Source organism: Hemicordylus capensis, chromosome 5 (genome assembly GCF_027244095.1).
Source record: "Hemicordylus capensis ecotype Gifberg chromosome 5, rHemCap1.1.pri, whole genome shotgun sequence".
Lineage (NCBI taxonomy): Eukaryota > Metazoa > Chordata > Lepidosauria > Squamata > Cordylidae > Hemicordylus > Hemicordylus capensis.
The window spans coordinates 21,018,448-21,041,631 of NC_069661.1; the positions used below are offsets into that span (position 1 = coordinate 21,018,448).

The 23,184-nt window shown below is 43.6% G+C and overlaps 1 protein-coding gene across 13 annotated transcripts in view; it reads right to left on the reverse strand.

Moving 5' to 3' along the window:
- MAPK10 (mitogen-activated protein kinase 10) overlaps positions 1–23,184 on the reverse strand; it is a 335,464-nt gene that overhangs the window by 306,604 nt on the left and 5,676 nt on the right. Inside the window, exon 1 of one of the 13 annotated variants that reach the window (XM_053253749.1) lies at positions 2,137–2,156. The exons of the other annotated variants lie outside the window; for them this stretch is intronic. The gene's annotated coding sequence lies outside the window, so the exon portion shown is untranslated. Of the gene's footprint in view, positions 1–2,136; positions 2,157–23,184 lie in introns of those variants that run through there. 13 annotated transcript variants of the gene reach the window in all.

A 23,184-nucleotide genomic window follows, 5' to 3' on the forward strand; every position in this document is an offset into this window, starting at 1 on the left:
TGGAAAGTAGGCTAAAAACCAAGGCAAAATAATTGGTTTCCAAAAGGACATAGAAATGAAGTATCCAATAAATAATCCATACAATATGTACCAAGAGACCTGAAGGTTGCATAGGACAGAAAGAAGACAGTTCAGAACCAAAATACAGGCAAAACATTAGTTAGTGATAGACTGCCCCAACTCATTTCGACCTTGCAGGTTTCCATTCACTAATCCCATCATTAATTCTACAATGGTATCTCAATAGGTTTTTTCCTCTGTAAGATTGCTTTCCTTCAAGGCTCTAGAGTACCACAGTGGAGATAACCTGTTAAGGTACCATTGTGGAATTAGTTACAAGAAGCAACTGTAGAAGAGAGATCAGTGGGTATAGTGAAAATAATTTGTTGAATGAGGAGCAACAATTGATATAAACCAATATTGAGAAAAGGTGTGCAAGTCTGTAAATGCCAGTTCATTGAATGGACCACTGATGAAGACTAGCAAGGTTGAAATATATCTGGTCAGTATATCACTAACCAACACTGTACCTGTATTTTTGTTCTGACCGGTCTTCTTTCTGTCACAAGCAATCTTCTGGTCTCATGGTACATATTCTGTAGATTATGTATCAGATGCTTCACAGTGGCGTAGCGAGGGCATAGGTGGCCCATGTTCTGATGGGCGGGCAAATACACACTCACACACACACACCGTAGTGGCGGTGTGCTCCCTACCCTGGTGGTGGCAACAGCATGCTCCTTCTCTCACTGCCATTGGTGAGCACCGCTCCAAGGTGGGTGTGGGTGGGAAAATTTTAACTGGCGACAAACTGGCACACGCATGGAGGATTAGTCTGAAGTGTTAGTATGGCAGGTTTGTGCTGTACTAACCCCTCAAATGGATTCCATGGCGCATGCGTGTAGATCAACTGAGCAGCGGCGGTGGGGCTGCTTCCCTGCAGGATGCTGGGTTGGGCACCTCCGTCAGACACATTCCAGATACCAGTGGTGGCTAAGTTTGCCGCCAGTTAAGTGATATTTTCTGCTCTCGTGGGTGGCTCCAAAAGCAAGCCACGTAGCCCTGGAGACAGGGGGGTATAGGTTCTTTAGACTTGTGCAGCCAATTACAGCTCCACCCCAATGCTTCATTTTATATCCTTTTTTTTAAAAAACAGTTTTTGCTTTGGGTGAGGGGGCGGTTGTGAGATTTTACTTCTATTGGTCTTTGATGTTTTACAAAATCACCATTTGAATAAATACAATTTTATATTTTGTACATCATTTTGTCCTCGTGCTTTATTAGTTGTATTGGGCAAGGCTTATTTTGCTGTTGTTTCTGGAAGTCCAAATTTGTGCCATGAAAATATGCAAGTGCTATTTTACAACCAATTCTCATTCAAGACAGCAGGAGGTTTGACAAAATTTTCTATGGAACTGAGAATAAACCAATTGTTTTTGTGGCTATCCTCTCTCTTTCATCTCAAGTGATATTTCATAGTAATTTTTCTCATTGTGCTGTAGAGTTTTCTGGATTATCACAGTCTTATTAGGGGAGCATTCTCCCCACATTGCCTCTGAATGTCAATAGGAATGTGTGTTTTATAGCTTTAGAATGAGGCCTCTATGCTTTGTTTACTTGTTTATTCTGTTTTCAGATTTTTCACTCTCTAGGCTGTATTGATTAAAGTGCATGGATATTAAATGATGACAAATAATTCTGCCTTGCTCAGTAGGTAGATTTTGTTTCCCAAGGTCTCATACTCCACCACTAAACAATCTTAGTGTGAAGGACCTACAATATTAGCAACAGTTTTGATTTCTCTTGTATAAGCACCATTTAAATCAACTTCTTGGGAGCAAGCATAATAGCACATATGATCAATTGTCCCTCCAGGTCAAGGTTCCTATCAGTTAACAAAAGTATTTTCAAGGCAAAATTAAACACTGATAATACAGTAAACCAGGATGCTTAAACTCAAAGAAGCAGTGAGGCAAGCAAAGCTACTCAACTGAATATTCAAATAAGATGAAAATAATTACTAGCCCTTACAATATCTAGTCCACACTTACTAGGTGCCATGTCCCAATAAATTCCCACTGGGACCGAACTACCTGATCATGTTTACTGCACAACCCTAGACCTCCTCTACATTACCAAGGAGTCTCTTCATTTCTTGTTCCTGGTATGCCTCTCTTCCACATCCCTCTTCCTTTATCATCTTTATGGCCGGTTACTCTTGATTTTTCACTTTCTGAAAACTGTTGATTAATGATGATGACATTAGATAATTACTGATGCCCACAATCCTTTGTTCCTTGGTATATTTCTCCCAAGCAGGCATCCCTGTGGTTCCCAGCCACCTCCCCATCGCTTACAACTTTAAAAAAGGCAGTCAAGACACATCTGTTTATCCAGGCTTTTCATTAGATACTGTTTTTAATAGTTTGATGATTTTTAATAGTTTTAACATTGTTTTAAATTTTAAATTGTTGTAATGTTTTAACCTTTTAATTTGTTGTTTTTACTGTATTGTTGTAACCTTCCCAGAGACTTGCATTTGGGGCAATATATAAATAAATAAATAATAAAGGTGTGTTGGGAAGGATAATATGAAACTGGACTATTGCTCTAAAGCACTTCTTTCAGGATCAAATTACAGGTGATGCTAAAAATGATTAGCATTTCCTGATCCTCCAGGGTCCTGGATCTTTTCATACAGAGAAAACAGCAGCTGGGGGTGGTATTTCTCAGACAAAAAACTTGGGAAGAAAAAGCGTTTCTAAAGTCTCCGCTCCTCCCCACACAGATTTTCATTCATACACACACACACACACACTACAGTAACTCATATATTTTGGTCCTCTGATACATTACCAGAAAAGAACAGGTTGCTCACCTGTAACTGATAATCGGGTAATGATCTGTTGTATTCATAATGAATGGATTCTGCACCTGCGCAGGGACCTCACGGATAGATTGGCTAGCTCCTCATGATGCTCCCTCTGCCCTGTATGTGCTCTGTGCTTCCATTATTATTTTCAGCAGTTGGGGCGTCATCTTATTCAGTTTCTTGCAGAAAACCATCCATTGACGATCCTTTAGTGTAAGGTAAGTATGTTTGGTATTAAGTATGTTTGCTTTGTGCTACTTTTGTGTGGAGGTTAGGGTGGGTCTTGTGAAGATAACAGATCACTACCGGATCATCAATTACAGGTGAGCAACCTGTTTATCTGGATCATGATCTGTTGCGTTCATAATGAATGGGTGGTTAGCCAGCTTCCCAACCGGTGGTGGACACAGTAGCCCCTGAAGCTATGGCAGCACCCACTTTAGCACACTCCTCCCGAAACCTGCTTATTTTGCCAATCGCAGGTCAAAGAAGACTGGCCAGTCGTCTAAATATAGGATATCACTACTCCTTCTGTTCTTAAGTATGCCACCATGACTGCCATCACTTTTGTCAATACACATGGTGCAGTTGATAAACCAAGTGGAAGAACAGTATATTGGTACGCTACATCGCCCACTGTAAATCTTAGATACTTGCGATGGCTTTTCCCATATTCCCACATGAAAATACGCATCTTTTAAGTCTAACATTGCTGCCCACTCCTCCTTGCAAAGTATATGTAATATTCCCTGCAATGTTGTCATTCTGAACTTGAGTGCCCACACATACACACTGAGTTCTCTCAGGTCCATAATTGCCCATATGCCCCCATCCCTTTTGGGATTTGAAAGAATCAGGAATAAAATCCGGACATTCTTTCCATCCACCACTCTGGAATAATTGCCTGTTTTTGTAGTAACACCTGAATTTCCTCCAATAACACAGGAGTTTGTTTTGTGTGCCTCATTCTGGTAAATGGAGGTAAAGCTTTGAATTCTACTGTGTAACCAGTCTCTATAATCTTTAGCACCCACTGGTCTGATTTTATATGGTGCCATGCTTGAACATAACTTGGCAACTTGATGGAATTGTTGGCAACCACAAAGCTGATGTTGTGTGCTCTGGGAAGTGTTACTAGAGTCTTTTGTTTTAATTGCAGTGGATGGATCTGCCCATCAAAGAGTCTGTTTATTCTGGTCCCTATTACATTTAGTAGCATGCTCCTTATGCTTTTGTCCAAAACTCTTGATGGGGCGATATTGCCTCCTAAAATTATTTCTTTCCTGATGCCTGAATGTGGAACACAACTGTAGTTGGCCATGTGACCAATGGGATATCATAGTATTTGAGGCTGCTGATGCCATAAAAGTCTTTGCTGTGTATTTTGACTTTTTCCAAGACTCCATTGTTGAGTCAGTGCTTTCTGAGAAAAGTCCTTTTCCATCATATGGCAAATGCTCTACCCAATCCCCCATGTCTTGCTGCAAGTTGGTGGATTGCAAACATGCACGGCAACATAGTGTTACTGCTGTCGTCATTGCTCTTGATTCAATCTCTGCTGTTTAAATGTTCTAAGCAGTTGCCTCATAATAGCTGTTGTTTTTTCATAGGTCTGTACAAACCTATCCTGAAATTTCTCTGGTGCCATAGGGTGCCAACCACCCTCAAACCCACAAGCCCATGGGACACTGGGTTTTGTTGTTTCTGAGGTGTTCTGAGAGTAGATTATCTGGTACAAAACAAGAGTGGATTCAATTGATTGAATCCACTCTTATTTTCTACCAGAGAATCGATTCGTGCACATCCCTACTATTTAATGACGTTTTCAGTACCAAGGACTCCTGTTCTATCTCCGACACTGCTCTGGGTGGAGAAGGCAAGTCGTTCAACATTGACGTTTGGGCTTCTTTAAAATAAGTAGGTGAAGGAGTACTCCTTTTGGAATCCGTTTTGCAATGGTGTTCCTTTGGCAGAGAAGCCTCTTCTCCTTCCCCTGAAGAGTTATTTATTTATTTGATTTATATACTGCCCTTCCAAAAATGGCTCAGGGTGGTTTACATTATGCCTCTGGTGTTTCTTCGACACTGTTTCAGGATGTTTAAATTCTGGTTCTTGGTGGTTTTAGACTGCACATTTGCAGGATCCACCTGAGGCATTTCCTTTGTGCTCGATCCCGTGCTTGACATCAATCCCAATGTTGATGGGTAATCTGGTGTCGGCATCAGAGGTCGAAGTGTATCATCATAAAATGCTGCTCGAAGTTGAAGTGCCTGATTCTTCAGATTTTGTTCGGAGAACGAGCAACAAATTTTACATGTCTACAGGTTATGTTGCTCTCCTAAGCACAGTAAACATGTGTCATGGTTGTCTGTCAATGGCAACCTCCCAGATCCAGGAGGTCTTTTTGGAAAGTGATTATCTAGACCCATTTCAAACTGGCTTTCAGATGGGCTAGGGGGTGGAGACTGCCTTGGTCAGCCTGATGGATGATCTCCAATTGGGAATTGACAGAGGGAGTGTGACTCTGTTGGTCCTTTTGGATTTCTCAGTGGCTTTCAATACTATTGACCATAGTATCCTTCTGGAATGTCTGAGGGGACTGGAGGTGGGAGGCACTGCTTTGTAGTGGTTCCACTCCTACCTCACGAGATTCCAGACAGTGTTTCTTGGAGACAGTTGTTCTTCAAAATCTGAACTTTTGCATGGTGTCCCTCAGGGCTCCATATTGTCTCCGATGCTATTTAACATCTACATGAAACCGTTGGGAGAGATCATCAGGAGATTTGGTGCAGGGTGTTATCAATATGCTGATGACACCCAAATCTATTTCTTCATGTCAACATCATCGAGAGAAGGCATAACCTCTCTAAATGCCTGCCTGGAGGCAATAACGGGCTGGATGAGGGATAACAAACTGAGGCTGAATTTAGATAAGACAGAAGTACTTGTTGTGCGGGGTCAGAACTCAGGAGATCATTTTTATCTGCAGGTTCTGGATGTGGTCACGCTCTCCCGGAAGGAACAGGTACGCAGTCTGTTTCTGGATCCAAATCTGTCCCTGGTGTCCCAAGTTGAGGAATTGGCCAGAGGTCCCTTTTATCAACTTCGGCTGATATGCCAACTGAGTCCGTTTCTTGAGATGAGCGACCTCAGAAGAGTGGTAAATATGTTAGTAACCTCTAGACTTGATTACTGCAATGCGCTCTATGTGGGGTTGCCTTTGTATGTAGTCCAGAAACTGCAGTTGATTTAGAATGCAGCAGCCAGGTTGGTCTCTGGGTCATCTAGGAGAGACCATATTAGTCCTGTGTTGACGGAACTACACTGGCTGCCGATATGTTTCCGGACAAAACACAAGGTGCTGGTTATTACCTATAAAGCCCTAAACAGCTTAGGCCCTGGGTATTTAAGAAAACATCTTCTTCACCATGAGTCCCACCGCCTGTTAAGATCATCTGGAGAGTGTCACGCCCTCAGTCTCAGATAGTGAGGAGGAAGAGTATGCTGACAGCCCTTCAGCTGATGCAAGAGTGCCTAAGGGACAGAGCCCAGTTGTCGGTTCCCAAGAGACGGCTGAGGCAGGTTTCCAAGAGATGGCTGAGGCATGTCCCAGAACAGGCACAGCAGTCTGAGGCAGCAGAGACAGGGACTGAAGAACCGGAGGATGAGCTATGCAGGCAACCCCCTCTGACTCCACAGCAAAGACGGGTCACAAGACGGTAAGCACATCTGGAATCCTTCAGGAGAAGTAAATGCCTCTTGCAGAGGGCTGATAAGCCTTGAATCCCTGCCAACTGAGAGTTATCAGCTTGGACTATAAAGCACGTCTACAGCTTGCAGTTAGCCACTGGAAGACAATGTACGTCATCCCTAGTGTCGACAACCTCCAGCCTGAGCCAGAGAGAGAGATTTCCAAGCTGTGTTTTCGCCTCTGCAACCCAGACTGGTCTTTCGTGAACTACATCCTAGACTTCCCTGCCGGGGGCTAGATTACTAACAGAGAGGTTAGTCTGAGGTTGCCGCCAACTCATTTGGCGGCTACTCGAGAATGGGCCTTCTCCATTGCTGCCCCTGGACTTTGGCATGTGCTCCCTATTGAAATAAGAGCCTCCCCATCTCTGACAACTTTTAAAAAGGCACTGAAAATACATTTATTCACCCAAGCTTTTAATTAGATTTATAGTTTTAATATTTTTAATATTGGGTTTTTAATTATTTCAATGTTTTCAATGATTTTAGTTGTTAATTGATTTGATGTTTTAAATGATTTTAATTGTAAACCACCCAGAGTTTGGGGCAGTATAGAAATATTTTAAACAAACAAACAACTTTGCTTGGCATTTGACAGCATTTGAATGTTGTTTTTGCTGTAGGTTTGGTCACCATTTTGAGTAGTGTCATGCCGCTCCAGCAAGTCCATGACATGGCCTTTTAATTTTTTTTTCACCTAGTCTTAGTCCAATAAGCTTAAGAGTTGTCATTTTAGCAGCCCAAATGTTAGAAACCAACAATTAATGCTGCACTGTCTGGTGAGCCCGCAGCACACCCTCGTATTCTCCTTTCACCAAGTTTTAGTCCAATAAGCGAAAGACTTGCCATTTTAGCAGTCCAAAGGGTGATAAACAACAAAATCTAATACTAATTTTCACTTTGAATGTTAAGAATCTATTTGCACCGAGGAGCTAGAGAACAAGGTGTTTACTTAGGCGGTCAAATAGAAACTGAATAAGAGGACACCCCAACTACCGAAAATAATGGAAGCACAGAGCACATGTAGGGCAGAGGAGGCATCACGAGGAGCTAGTCAATCTATCCACGAGGTTCCTATGAAGACGCAGAACCCATTCATTATTAATGCAATGGATCATGATCCAGATATGAGTTGAGTATTACAAACTAGGATACAAGTTAATGCCTGAAACTTTGGAAAACTATTTATTGCTTTCCTCTGCAATGAAATGCATTGCAGAAAGACAACCCAGTTTTTTCTGAACAACCAAGAGTCCTTATCAGTATGCTTGCGTGAGTGTTTCCATAAGGAGGACCTCTCTAACAGTGAGTTGGGCAGTCTAAGGATCCTAGAAATGAGAGTGTCCCTTTCACTGTATTCAGTGGATCGAATCTAAAGTTCCTTGCCTGCAGAAATGAGATGTGTACTGCTATGCACAAACATCTACTATACACACACACGCACATCCTCCTGAAGAGGTAGCTGACAGAGCCAGCTTTAACAGTTCGGATTCACTTGTTCCTCACACATGTAACTGGGAGTTTTGTAGGTGATGATGGTGAGCAAATGCATGTCTGCCAACATGTCCCTATTTTCCCATTCACCTGGATAGGAAAACAGGGACATTTTGGCAGGTATGCATATATTGCACACTGCTTGCACAGACCATGGGTAGATTTGAGCAGAAATGCAGACTTCTGCACATGAATTGCCCTTGTTGACTGCTCTGTATGTGCCTCTAAAGGAAGCACAATTTGTGGCAGCAGAGCTGTTTTTGGACCTCCGGATGCATTTCATATGTTTGTGTCAGAGACAAGTACAAGGAAATCTGTGCAATGCAGGCCAGGTTTGCTAAATTAGACACAATTCATTGCATGTAAATTGTTATTCTAATGAGCACTTTCTCTGGATTTATGGCTTCTTGTCCCTACTCCCCAGCACAGTGCAGCTGCATAGGCTCCTTGCCACATTCTAATGATATCTACAAGACATTTTTCTTAATGCGACTTGGTAAAAGTATAATCAAATTAATTTTAAAGACAACTGTAAATCAGGCATTCATAACACCATAAAAATATCCGTGCATATTCTGATGAATAAAATCTAACCCCAAAATTAATGCAGGCATTTAAATAGCATTATAATTTGCAATTAAGCCATGCTGATCTATTTCAGGAACAGCTCAGAAAGGGATTTGTTTACCAGTTCTTTAGAGCTGTGTCACATCTTAATGAAAATGCTTCTCCCCCCCACACACACACTTTTTCTTTAGTTACTTTAGCTTCTTATCTTTGAAAGAGTAAATAAATTTCCATAGAATCCACAACATATAACTCATCTACTTACTATCATTGCCTGTGGCCCAGTTCATAATAAGATAACCTGTCAAAACACACCTGGGCTCTGGGTCTTCCCAGAGGAAGAGGAGGAGAGAAACCCCCCACCCCCTGGTCTCATGGATCCTGCACAGTCAGAGCTCCCTCCTCCTACAGTCACCCTGTCAGAGAAAACCAGGACAATGAGGCATCAGTATCCACAGCAGGACATAACATAAGAACACAAGAACAGCCCTGCTGGATCAGGCCCATCTAATCGTTCATCCTGTTTCACACAGTGGCCCACCAGATGCCAATGGAAGCCTATAGCAGGAGTTGAGGGCATGCCCTCTCTCCTGCTGTTACTCCCCTGCAACTGGTACTCAGAGGCATCCTGCCTTTGAGGCTGGAGGTGGCCTATAGCCCTCCAACTAGTAGCTGATGATAGACCTCTCCTCCATGAAGTTATCCAGACCCCTCTTAAAGCCACCCAGGTTGTTGGCTGTCACCACATCTCATGGCAGAGAATTCCACAAGTTGATTATGCGTTATGTGAAAAAGTACTTCCGTTTGTTGGTCCTAGATTGCCTGGCAAGCAAGTTCATGGGATGACCCCTAGTTCTAGTGTTATGTGAGAGGGAGAAGAATTTCTCTCTATCCACTTTCTCCATACCTTGCACGATTTTGTAGACCTCTATCATGTCTACCCACAGTCGTCTTTTTTCTAAACTAGAAAGCCCCAGGTGTTGTAGTCTTGCCTCATAAGAAAGGTGCTCTAGGCCCCTGATCATCTTGGTTGCCCTCTTCTGTACCTTTTCCAGTTCTACAATGTCCTTTTTTAGATGTGGTGACCAGAATTGTACGCAGTACTCCAAGTGTGGCCGCACCATAGTTTTGTATAAAGTCATTATAATATTAGCTGTTTTATTTTCAATCCCCTTGCTAATGATCCCTAGCATGGAATTGGCCTTTTTCACAGCTGCCGCACATTGAGTCGACACTTTCAATGAGCTGTCCACCATGACCCCAAGATCCCTCTCCTGGTCAGTCACTGACAGCTCAGATCCCATCAGCATATACTTGAAGCTGGGGTTCTTCGTCCCAATGTGCATCACTTTACACTTGCCAAAACTGAACCGCATTTGCCACTTTGTCGCCCACTCCCCCAGTCTGGAGAGATCCTTTTGGAGCTCCTCACAATCCATTTTGGATTTCACTACCTGAAAAAGTTTGGTATCATCTGTAGATCTGGCTACCTCACTGCTTACCCCTACTTCTAGGTCATTTATGAATACATTAAAAAGCATCAGTCCCAGTACAGATCCCTGGGGGACCCTACTTCTTACTTCCCTCCATTGTGAAAACTCTTCATTTATACCTACCCTCTGTTTCCTGTCCTTGGACCAGTTAGCAATTATCCCATGTCTGCTAAGTTTCCTCAGGAGTCTTTGATGAGGAACTCTGTTGAAAGCTTTTTGGACGTCCAGGTATACTATGTCAACTGGATCACCTTTATCCACACACCTGTTTACACTCTCAAAGAACTCCAAAAGGTTTGTGAAGCAAGATTTACTTTTGCAGAAGCCATGCTGGTTATCTCCCAGCAGGGCCTGTTCTTCTATGTGCCTTACAATTTTATTCTTGAGGATAGTTTCCATCAATTTGCCTGGAATGGACGTTAAGCTAACCAGCCTGTAATTTCCTGGATCACCCCTGGATCCCTTTTTGAAAATCGGTACTACATTTGCTACTTTCCAGTCCTCCAGTACAGAGCCTGATTGCAGGGATAAGTTATATATTTTAGAAAGGAGGTCGGCAATTTCACATTTGAGTTCTTTGAGGACTCTTGGATGGATGCCATCTGGCCCTAGTGATTTGTTCGTTTTTAATTTTTTCAGACAGTTTAGAACATCATCTCTTGTCACTTCTATCTGACTCAGTTCTTTAGCCTCCATCCCTGAAAATCCTGGTTCAGGAACAGGTATATGCTCAGTATCCTCTGCTGTGAAGACAGATGCAAAGAACCCATTTAGCTTCTCTGCAACCTCCATATCCTCGTTACTGATCCCTTTCACTCCTTCATTGTCTAACGGTCCAACCACATCCCTGGCAGGTTACCTGCATCAGATGTATTTAAATATTTTTTGTTATTCCCCTTGGTGCTGTTAGCTAAAGGTTCCTCAAACTCTCTTTTCACCTCCCTTATTGTCTCCTTGCATTTCTTTTGCCAGAGTTTGTGTTCCTTTGTGTTCCAGGATGCTTGTCCCGTCTCTGGGACTTTCACTGGCACCCCTAGAACCTCAGGAGTGAAAATGATGCAGGACCAGTGCATGCCCGAGGTTTATTTTCCACCATGCTTACTCTAAAAGAGGGGGAAGCCTGCTCAGGGGCCTGCATCAGGTTGGGGCTGGTCTGAGCTCCAGGAAGATATGTGACTCCTGCTTGACATATAAATCTCACTGATGCAACAGCGCCACATAGAGGAGCTCCTTAGAGTTCCTCATAGCTCCAGATCTGGCAACTGCCATTGGCTACAATATTCCCCACTTAGCCCCATCTCCTGTGACACCTAAGCTGTGACATTGGGTCCTCATCCAGCCTTGCTACCCTATGCTGGCCTTCCTTGCTTTGCAGGACATTGACATGCACATGCCCCCACACACAATGCTAGCTGCTTCCACTGCCACCTCTGAATGCTTGCAGGCAAGGGCAGGAATCCACATCCCTCTCAATCACCGAAACAAAAGGAATCTCCTGTTTTCACGTATCAAAATTGTGAATTCTCTAAAGATGAAACCCTTAGGTCCAATCCATGTATATGGTTGCCTCCATGTGATCACTGAGTATGAAGGATTGTCAACAGGCTTGTTGCCTAGCTGGGATAACTTGAAGCCATCATTTGTGTGAACTGGTATTTCCACATAGAGGTGTCCACACAGCTTCAGGGCTGGATCCAAATTCCAGGGACTCTCAGTCATGTGTTTTTCCAGGTTCCCCCGAGCTCTGGCGGGGGCTTACCTGAATTCAGCACTTAATGATGGATGCACTGGCAGCAACAGAGTGACCCTTGCAGCTGAGGGATGTGGCATCACTGCTGCTGCTGCTGGAGGCAGTGGACAGGTGGGCCTCAGGGATTTGCCATGGGCCTTTTAATGGCCCTGTGTCCCTAGTCAGGTCCCAGCTTGGCCAACCCCTGATGCCACCTCTGAGTTACAAAATCAGAGTGGCACTTATTTGTGTGGCCACCTTCCTGAAATTGCAGCAGCTGGATGTACAATCCCTAACGTGAAGGTAGCAGTTCATACAAATGACTCCCCCATGCAATTCTGGCCAGGTCATAATCCTCCTGAAAATTTTGGCTGCTTCTGGAGGAGGTTGTGTGGGTAGCAGCTTATTATGAAGTGAGCCTCTGACAGTGATAAAGGTAGAGTAGTACCTTTTTCTTCCTGAGGAACTCTTGCATTATTCTGTCAATAATCCTATTTTAACGATGAATATGGGCGAAATGTTTTGCCAATACTCTACCTCTGTCTGTTCCTGCCCACATTCACCAGTGTTCAGAAGGAACTTGTACCTGAAATCTAAAAAGTAATTGAAACAAAAGGGTTCTATAAACAAGACTTCTAAAGGTCACATAATGGCAACACAAATTAATCCTTTTTGTAAGTGGCTTGTGTGTTATTAAAAATAAGTGCACTCAAGTTAATATGGAGCCTCTCATTAGACAGAAGACACAAATATTGCAAACATAACCTAGTTTACATGAATTTGCTGCTGGTGTGGGGGAGACGCAGTTCCTTAGACATTCATCCCACCCACTAGAGGCCTAGAGTGGGAGGATGAATTAGCCATTTAATTGATAACCACCACAGCCAATTTTGTGTGTGTGTGAGATTCTAATATTTTCATGAAAGGGTATTTTGGGAGGAAACTGAACTGTTACCATTTTATGGTCAGGTCATTCTAGCTTTCTGATTTCACACCATCATCACTAAATTTCCACAGACACAAAAGAAAATCAGCATTTTGCATGCAAATGCCCATTTGCAAAATCTAAGCAGGCTGTTACATATGCAGATAATTCCCCGATTTGCATGGATAAAAGCCAGGCTGAAGAGGAAAATGACAGATTAGCAAATGAATTACTTACATGCCTTAAGTACAAACATGGAAACAAAATTTGGACAGCAGTACATATATGTTAGCAAAAGAAGAATACAATATTCACAGCACATATCATAATTTATATTACTTAGAAGTGGTATATAAATATTTGGCACATTTCACACACTTGGGGAACTGTACAATAAACAATAAGTTAGAAATTGGGATCTCTCAATAGCAAATTTCATCAAAGTAAAATCTGGGAGGAAATATAATTCAGATCCTGAGATATTACCAGGCTTGGCCAATCCAGAAGCTACATAGTGCCATATGGCATATCATACGGCATATGCATACCATAATCCTAAGTAGTCCAACCTCAACCCACAGTGTTCCTGGGCTACGCCCTGAAGTCCCTAACAATAACACGTCAGTGGAATACACTGGGAAATAGTTGAACATACTGTATGCATTAAAGAATATTGAAAATGTTGACTTACCCATATTATTTGTACCAGAGCTCAAACCCATTGAGACTTCCTGCAGAACTGTTCGGTATCGTCAGTGGAAAGCAGCTGCACATTGCTACCACCAAGCATGTCTCTCTCTACAGATACAGCTGAAAGTCCTGGTAGCTGCTCTTGTCCCTTGACCTTAAAGCTCTGCTCTTGACCCATTCAGTAATGAAGGAAAGCCTCCCTGTACAGACTCAGAAGCACTCCACTATCACTTTGCATGTTCCTAGGTCCCAGCATTTTTCAGAAGGTCCTGAGACCTGGCTGAAATAATACATGGTGTACTTTTTACTTCCATGGAGATAGAGCTCAACTCTAGAGCCGAGTACTGATCCTGAATTGAAAACAACAGGCTCTTTCCAGGGCTCAACCAGACTCAAGTTAAGCCTTGACTCACAACAACAAATGCAAAGAAGTCATAGCAATTTCTCTAAAAACAGGGATGGGTTATACCACAGCTCTGCATGTCAAAAAAAGAATAGTCCCAAAGGTCATCACGTCAATAAGTTCTCTTGTCACAGACTAGGCCCTCCATACACACAAGCTAATCTCCCACAGATCAACCCACATAATGCTGTAGCAGAAGCAGTCAGGAGAGCATCAAGACATGCCAAATTAAGTTATACACAGTAATGTGCCTACCCAATCAGCTGTACCATAAAGACTAAAAGATGTGTTGCAACATAAGAAAATACATAGATACAGAGAAAAAATGTTTAGGGCGGGGGGAGAGCCAAGAAATGGAAGTGCATTGCTATGCAAGGCTCAAATCCATGTACAGTGAACATCCTCAACAGCAGTAATTGGCAGTAACAGAATCTTCCTAGCTTTGCTATGTTGAATTAACACTTGTAGTGGGAGAGAAATCCCTAATCATGATTAAGGCCATAATACTTTTTTTCTGCTGGTGGTGCCAAACAAACATGGGGTTCTGTCAGACACAGTGCTGAGCCAAGTTTGAATTGAACCAGCTTCTAAAAACAAGCAGAGATTTGCTCTACAGACTATCAAGAACAATGTGGTTTGTTTTGCCTGCTGGTGGTTTGTTTTTCCCCACCCTTCATCCACTCCTCCCAAATGCAATCCTAGAGTTCCAAGTTCGCCCATCAGTCCCTCCCTTACCAGCTTGGCATAGGCGTGGACAAGCTGCACAAGCCATTTTGACTCTTTTTGCCCATCCTCGGCTGTTCTCAGCTGGTCAGAGTCTAGCCGTGGCGCAGCTATACAAAAACAGGCAGCCGGCAGCTTTCTTGTCAGTGTCCAGACCTGAGTGCTGTAGCCCCTGCAGCATGTCTCTTCCTGCTGGCCCTTCCACCCTTGTGGCCTCAGAGCACACTGGGGAAGGGTTTTTCTCCACCCTGGTCTTCCTCCAGCTGGGTACCTCTGCTGCTGAGCCTCTCACCAGAAGACCTCAGCCAGCTCATCTGCCAAGAAGACCTCATCATTGGCCTGCTCCCCTCCAAATAGCTGTGAACAGGCTTGGCACTTCTGCCCCACCCCCAGGAGTCCCTCCCCCTCCCAGTCTTCGGGTTGCTTCACTTCCAATCCTGCTGGCTCCACCCTCTGCCAAGCCCCCTTGCTGGGATCATTCAGCCTGGCAGCAATCCGGCCCCCACTGCCACCTCCTATAAGGCTGCCTAACCCCAGGCAGGCTGAGTCCATCTCAGGCAGACCATCCCTGCCCATGTCGAAGCCTGACACACACGGCCAGTGACAGCCCCAGAGGAGGCGGGACGTTCGCCGCCCAAGACCCACCAGGATCGGTTGAGTCCTACATGCCAGTCAGCATGGGGGCCCAACAGTCAGCACAGAGCTTTCCTGTAATAGTTACATTCGAAGGAAAGGAGGCTGCCTAACGTTAGTACCCCAACACAGAAAGCCCACCGCAACTTGCTTTTGGCTTCTGTAGTCACCCTGCCCTTCCCCCTCACCCCCTGAAACTCCTGGTCAATGTCTACACTCAGCATGCAACAGTATAGCAGAGTTGCTGTTGCAAACTGCTTATGGTAGTGGTGACATCAGTAGTCACTTGGCAGATTTCGCCTGGGCACGGTCAGAGAAGAAACCATGGAGAGGAGTAATTTGGCTGCTTCTCAGCTGCTTTGCGCCAGCATCTCTGTGGGCAGAGTCGGAGTTCTTGCAACAAGCAGGGAATAAGCCACCAGGGTTGGTTCAGATGCAACGTGGTGGCGAACTGAAGTACAGTTAAAACAAACAAGCCAAATACAAACACTGGTTAAGAAGGTCGGTTTGGGGGACCAAACTGAACCCCGGTTGAATTTTAGAGGCACATTCAGACAAAAAACCCAACTGGGAATGCTGAAATTCAACCAAGTTTCTGTGTTGCATCTGAATGTCCTCATAGTAAAGCTAGGAAGACTGAATTATTGCCAGTTACTGCTGTTGTGAATGGTCAGTGCATGTAAAACTTGAGCTACCTCTTGCATTTTGTGATCGTTTGGCTCCACTCATTCCATTTGTCTGAGTGTGTATGTGTCTATGTGTCTGCCAACTGCAGACAACACTTCATGCATTTTGATGGACTGGGTTTTAGACCACGAAAGCTTATGCCACAGTAAATCTGATGGCCTGACAGGATCCTTTGTTGTTTTTGTGGTAACAGAGGAACACAGCTTCTCTCTGGAATATTCTCTTGAGTGCAGGCACTCACTGTAATGCACAAGGGGATTTTGTAGCGCTATTGAAAGCTCTGGCAGTAACCGGTAAAGCTATCCTAATTTCACAGGGAGGCAGGGCAAACAGAGTCTCTGGCTACCACTGGCTTAGCTGCTCTCCTCCTAAAGTTGGCCTGAACCACCTGGGAAACGTTAAGTCAAGCACAGCCCACCAGCCACATGCATAGCAGCCTGCCAGGTGCTTAAAAATCCTCTGAGTTTTGCAGTCTCCCCACCACCACCGCCTATTTCCATACCAAAGTAAAACCAGGAGGATTACCAAGGCTACTAGACATGGCTGGTGAATTGCATTCGCTTTGGTGGGTCACAAGTTGATCAGGCCTGTCCTAAGGATTGCTGGCTGTCACTAGCTGAGCTGCTCACATCCTAGAAAGGAGTAGGGCAGACAGAATAACCTGGGGAAAGAGTAGGAGAAGCAATCGCTTAGAAAAGAGGCCAAGGACTGAAAAGGCAGCAGGCCAAGGAAGGCAGAGGCCTGAGAAAGGAGGATTGCAAGAGGAAATTATTCAGAAGAATGTGGGGACAAGTGGAAGGCCAGAGGGAGAAGTCTGAGAAGGGATGAAAAAGGAAGAGAGAAAAGCACATGTGTCCAGGAACTTCTGAGGTGAGGGATGCTGAAGTTTACATATTTATTGAAAATAACAAGCACATTATTTGCCTACAGGCCTTAACTTGGATTGTTTAATTGTTTTTATTCTATATTGTATTTTATTTGTTTTATTGTGTTAAATTTTATATTACTTTTATTGTTTTACAGTTGTGAGCTGCCCCGAACAGTATTGTACTGGATGGGCAGTATATAAGTTGTGTTTTTTAAAAGGTCGTATACAGATATTTATTTATTTAATATCCTTGCATACCACCCAAAACTAATGTCTCTGGGCAGTTTACAATAAAAACGAATGTCTCTAGGCGATCTACATAGGCAAACATGATGACATACAATGTACGTGTGTGTGTGTGTGTGTGTGTGTGTGTGTGTGTGTGTGTGTACATACGATACATATAATCACACATACAATTCAAAGAAATGGTTAAGCACAGTAGACTTTGATTATATAATCACATATACACACTCACCAGGAATGTGAACCAAGGTTCATGCACAGGTTTGGCACTGAACCAGTTGGGATGAGGGGGATAGGAAACTGCGAGCAGGATCTTTAAAAAGGAGGAGAGCAGGTACCTGCTCTCCGCCGCCCCATGCAACTTCCTGCTGCGACTGTGCTCCCCCCAAGAACCCGCGCGCAGCACCGGCACACACGTGGCATCCAGGTTCTTGGGGAGCGTGAGCAGGTAAGGACCTACTCTCCTCTTTTTAAAGATCGCACTCGCCACTCACCACTCCCACCAACCTGGCGGCGCCGAACGTGCACAAACCTTGGTTCATGCATATCTCTAACACTCACACAGAAGCTCTATAAATAACTATTTTAATGCTATGTGAGCCTCCTTGAGCATTTCATTCTGAGGTGAAAAGGTGGATTATCAAGTGTAAAATAAATATAGATCAGTTCTAAAATTTTCCTTCTTTCCCCTCCCCCTATTTTCCTAGAGGGAAATACTAAATTACAAATAGTATTTATCAGTGACAATAGCCAAGTTTATTTTCTCCCCAGGAAACTGCCAACCCAGCTGTCCCTGTTTCACATTTGCTAACATGAGCTGATGGTAGAGAGTGAGTGCTTCTCAGTACAGACAACACAAATGCTCATAATGGAATGGTCATGCACCAGCATGCTCTTTATGGAAACCTCCTCTTCCCCCACTTGAAGACAGAGCAAATCGTTCTGGCCCCTATAGCTCTAGGTATCAGGGATATGTAGAGAGAGAGAGAGGGATTCGTCTCCTGCCTTGCAATGCATGTCTGCTATTACTGCTAATTTGATGTACACTGTATCTTATCTAGACACTACAACCTCTACAGCTATGTGAAGTCCTGATGAATTGCAGACCAGCTTTGGGTTTCATTATAAAACCTGAAACTCTGCCAGATGCTTCAGAAGTGGGCTCAGAGCAGTCAATCTGCCAAAGGCATCTAGGTCATGGCTGAGAGTTTTTTTGTACTTAAGTCATCAGAGGCCATCAAGGTTCATAGATGTATCCTGGGCCTCCAAAAAGTTTAGAACCAGAGTGCTAACCCATCCTCAAAATTATTCACATCACATCTATCTCAAAAAGATATATGTCCGGACGAGTCTTACAAATATAATGATGGGTATTTTCCAACCTCATCTTGTTCAGAAGCTTCTTCAACTATTTCTTTAATGAGGCATTTTCTCCTACTGTTTGACCTACACATTCATACATCGCCATTATGTTCAATAGCTATCAAACACACTGGGCCTTTGCTTGATCTCTTGTAACCTTGCGCAATATTTTAAATTTATTAAAACTGTTTCGAGCCCTGCATTTTTATACAGACCAATTTTTTAAAGAAATACAGATACAACCTTTAAACATCCAAAGCAAGTAGTACACATATTTATCATGAAGTGCCCCAAACCATCATAAAACAAATTCATAAGAATTAAATACTACTTAGATGCATATAGCATTTTAGAACATCCAAAGCAAGTAGTACACATATTTATCACGAAGTGCCCCAAACCATCATAAAACAAATTCATAAGAATTAAGTACTACTTAGATGCATATAGCATTTTAGAACATTCAAAGCATGTCACATTCATTGGGTTGGTTCAGATGACATATGGAACTGTCCGTCCAGTGGATCCATGGTTCTGCCTCCTCCCCACCCACCCCCCACCCCCGCTGCTCTGGTCTGAGTTCAGACCTACTGCAGTCTTGCGAGACTGAAGAGAGGCAGGGAAGCTGACTGTGCTGACTTCCTTCTGGAGTGAGGGAGGAGCTTGCTCCCTCAACTCCGGTTTGAGGAAAGCCTAACTTCAATCCCTGAATCGGGCGTAATGGAGGCATTGCTGAAATGCAGTTATCAGTGGCATAACTCACTACAAACCTAAGGTAACTGTAGTTAGGGGAGGGAAATCGCGGGTCCATTTTCCCTCTTAACTGCAGTTCCCCAGGTTCCAACATTTGGGTAGGGAAACCGGAGGTGAACTGACCTCAGGTTTCATATGTTGTCTGAAACAGCCCATTATCTCTGTGACCACACATTGCATGCAGAAGATCCCAGGCTCAAGTCCCTGATATCTCTGGTAAAGCTAGAAAGAACTCTGACCCTCTGAAACCCTAGAAAACGACTGTCAGTCACCGTTGGCAAGAATGAGCTAGATGGACCAATGGTCTGAATCAGATGGATCAGACCATCCACACCATAATTATCAGGCAACTTAGATGTCCCTAGGAACACATAGGCATGCCATATACTCTAAGTCCCCTCCCCCCGCCCCCCCCCACTTTCCTACCTACCTCTTTTAAAAAAATATGTCATAAAAATTATTCAAATCATGGCTGCCTTGAAGTCAGCATTTTCAGTGTTTGCCCCCATCATGGAAACGACAAAATTTATCTACCAATGTCCAGGGTTACAACAACATAATGAAAAACACAAACGTAAACAATCCAACCATGTAAGTCTCACCTTTTGAGGGAAAAAGTAAGCAACGATGCAGGGGATGGAGAGGAATGAAAGGCAGGTAATACAGATTTGGCAGATTTCACTTAATCGTAATGTCAAACTGAGTGACATTGTGAGAAGTCAGTTTTTGAGGGACTGCAGGCCACTAAAATGTTGGTTGTAATTTGAAGCAGGAAAATATGCCCTCTTCACACCACAATGTAGCAACAAACTATCTGACATATTAAATAATGGTAGAAACCTCACCAATACCTCAAAACAGTAATAACGAACAGCTGGCTTTAGTACTGGCCTGCCTTCCTTTAAACTTCCTTTACGTCCTTTGAATGGCTACTTCAACTAAATTAAGAACATGAGAACTGCCTATGCGGAATCAGTTCAAGGACCCATCCAGTCCAGTACTATGTCTAGCATGCCAGCCAGCCACATGCCCCTATGAAGTTCACAAGCAAAATAAGATGGAGACAACCCTTTCCTGTTGCTTGCCTCTAGCGGTGGTTCATCAGCAGTATGCGACTTTTGAATACAAAGGCTGCTTTTAGCTGTCATTAGGCTACGATGGAGCATCTTCAGGCCACTACCACTCTGAGAACTTCCAGCCTAGGGGCTGTCAGAGGCACACACACACACACTTTTCCCCCGCAGCTCCAAGGGTCGGCAGACAGATGCTTGCCCTCCACTCTCTCCCTGCCACCCATAACTACTATTGGCGAGACTGGCTGCACATTCCCTCTGCTGTTCCCAGCTGAAGCTTTGTTCAAGCACTGGCTGGTTGCTTCTTTCTCTGCCTCGCTACAAGCAGAGAAAGGAAGCATCCAAACAGCGCTTGAATGAAGCGCCAACTGGAAGCAGCAGAAAGGCAGCACAACCACCCAACACGGGAGGTTTTGCACAACACACCAAGCCTGGGACTTGTGGCTTGCACCAGAACACAGAGTGACCAGGAATCAACAGCTGCTGGCACCTTACTTGCTTTCAGCTCCAAGGGCCGGCTCTTAGTATGTTCCTTTAGTCAGGCCTGAATCTACTGCTAATCAAGTGAACAATCCACAAGTACTAGTTCTGGGTGCATATATTTCTCAGTCTTCACACCTTCATAAGGTTTTTTGGACCTCTATCATGTACACCCTTAGCCCCAACTTCCTTAGTCTTTCCTTAGAGAGAAGATGTTCTTGATCATTTTCACTTTATAATTTTTTAAAAAAAATTACGAGAGGTCCTAAATGACAGGCTTAAAATAATGTAGTGGTCATACTGAGGTTAAAAAGAAGGTACCTTTGAAAGGATGGTTACAATAGAATTCATCTAGGGACTTGACCACCACAGTTTTCACTGAAACTCATCACAGCTTGTGATAGTCCTTCATCTACAGAAAGGAGTTCAAAGGAATCTATTTTATGGCGATATTCAGAGAGGGTTGCCTGCTGGCAGACAAATCCCTCAAGGAAGTCCTAAATTCCAAAGAAAATGCTACATTTTTATCTATTAAAGTCCTCTTTTATTCACCTAGCTAAATAAAGAACTGTCATTTATAATGCTGACAATTGAGTACGAGAAGACAGATTAACAGAATACCCATAATTAATAGAATGCTCCCATAGTACAGGACAATTCTAACAAAGGGCTACAGAAATACATTAACGATCCTTAAAATGCACTGAATGCACTAAAATACAGTCTATATATTCTGTGCCTGTCACAGGGGTTTCCTTATCGTGAAAATTCCTTTTAGTAGACCACTCCAGAGAAGTGAAATTTAATCACTATTCACCAATTTTTCCACCAACTTGGATATCCCTTGGTTCGAAAGTAATATAGTACTGTACTGAAAGTTTATAAATAATTGCCACTGTTCTCCTTCAAGAGTTTTTTAAACAGGTATGCTCTTTTATATTATATAGCTCTATCAACAGGCTATAGAAGTAATATAAAGGAGAAGGCAAACCAGTCTTGCCATAGCGAGCATGAATTGTCCCCTTTGCTAAGTAGAAGCTGCTCTGATTTGCATTTGGATGGGTGACTTGTGACTTGTGTGCACTGTCTGTTGTAAAATATTCCCTTTAAGGGATGGTAGAGAATCTGCTTGAGTGCAGAAGGTCCCAGGTTTACTCCCTGATATCTCCAAGTAGGACTGGGAGAAACTCCTGCCTGAAACTTTGGAGAATCGCTGCCAAGCAGTGTAGACAATACTAAGCTAGATGAACCAATAGTCTGGCAAGTATAAGGCAACTTCCTAATGTGTGCAATACTTCACAGAATATGAAAACAAAAATGTAAGTCTCTGCCCTGAGGTGCTTACAATCTAAAATTGAGCACAGAAGGAAGCAGGGAGTAGAGGTGAGGTAAGGGTAACTGAGGAGAGAGGGTAACTGAGGAGTGATGTGTCAGCTATAAGCATTTGGGTTTCATTTTCTAGGGGATTAGGAGATCAAGAGGTGATTCACACGATTCTCCTGGGAGGGCGGGGAGGATGCAGGGGGAAGCCTTCATCTTCCCTTCCCCGCAGACAACCAAACAGACCCTCTTCGGCGCGCCTCCTGCACACCCACATGGGCAGCCCTGCTCCACGCATGCTCCATGCGTGCTGCACATGGGTAGCCCTGCTCCTTGAAGCATGGAGCAGGACAGAAGGATCCAGGGCTGGAACTTCTTGTTCCAGACTCCAGGCATCCCTCAATGCAACATGTTGCATCGCGGATTCTTCCCTCAGACGGACGCTCTAGGCACCCATCTCTGTGACTCCACAATACCCGGTAGCTGGGTTAAGTGTGAGAGAGCACCCTTAACCTTGGCTAACAGCCAGGTTGATTAAAGAGGTCAGGCAGGCGGGGAGTGGGGGGATCCTCAAAAGATCCTGCGGCGTCTCACAACCAGTTGAACCCTGCCTTGGGCAGCCCAGGCAAGGTTAGGCTGGTTGTGAGAACAGCCTCTAACCCTGAGACTTCATGGGAAAGGTGAGTTTTGATGAGATTTTGATGAGACATTTGAATGAAGGGGATCACAGCATAGTCATGCCCTTGGCCACATATGTTTAAAAGAATTTTATTGTAATAAAATTTAAGTCTGATTAATATTTATCACATTTTAAATTTAGGGCCTTGTGCTTGTTAGCTGTCCTAGTGCCTTTTCACTCACTAGCCAGAGCATTAGAAGGCAGGGACAAGTTTGTATCAATACTGCCTGCAAACTTTTCCTTATTTCCGTAAGTAAAGGAACAAGATATGTAAGTATTTTCATGAAAATGAATTTTGTTGCTGAATATGTCAACAAAATGACATATTAAAGGGCTGTAGTTGGCCCTAGAATGGAGTGAATGGTTGTTTTCTAGTCAGAAAATACAGCATTCTGAAGCACAGAATCCCATACAATGTTCTGAAGCAGTACACTTAA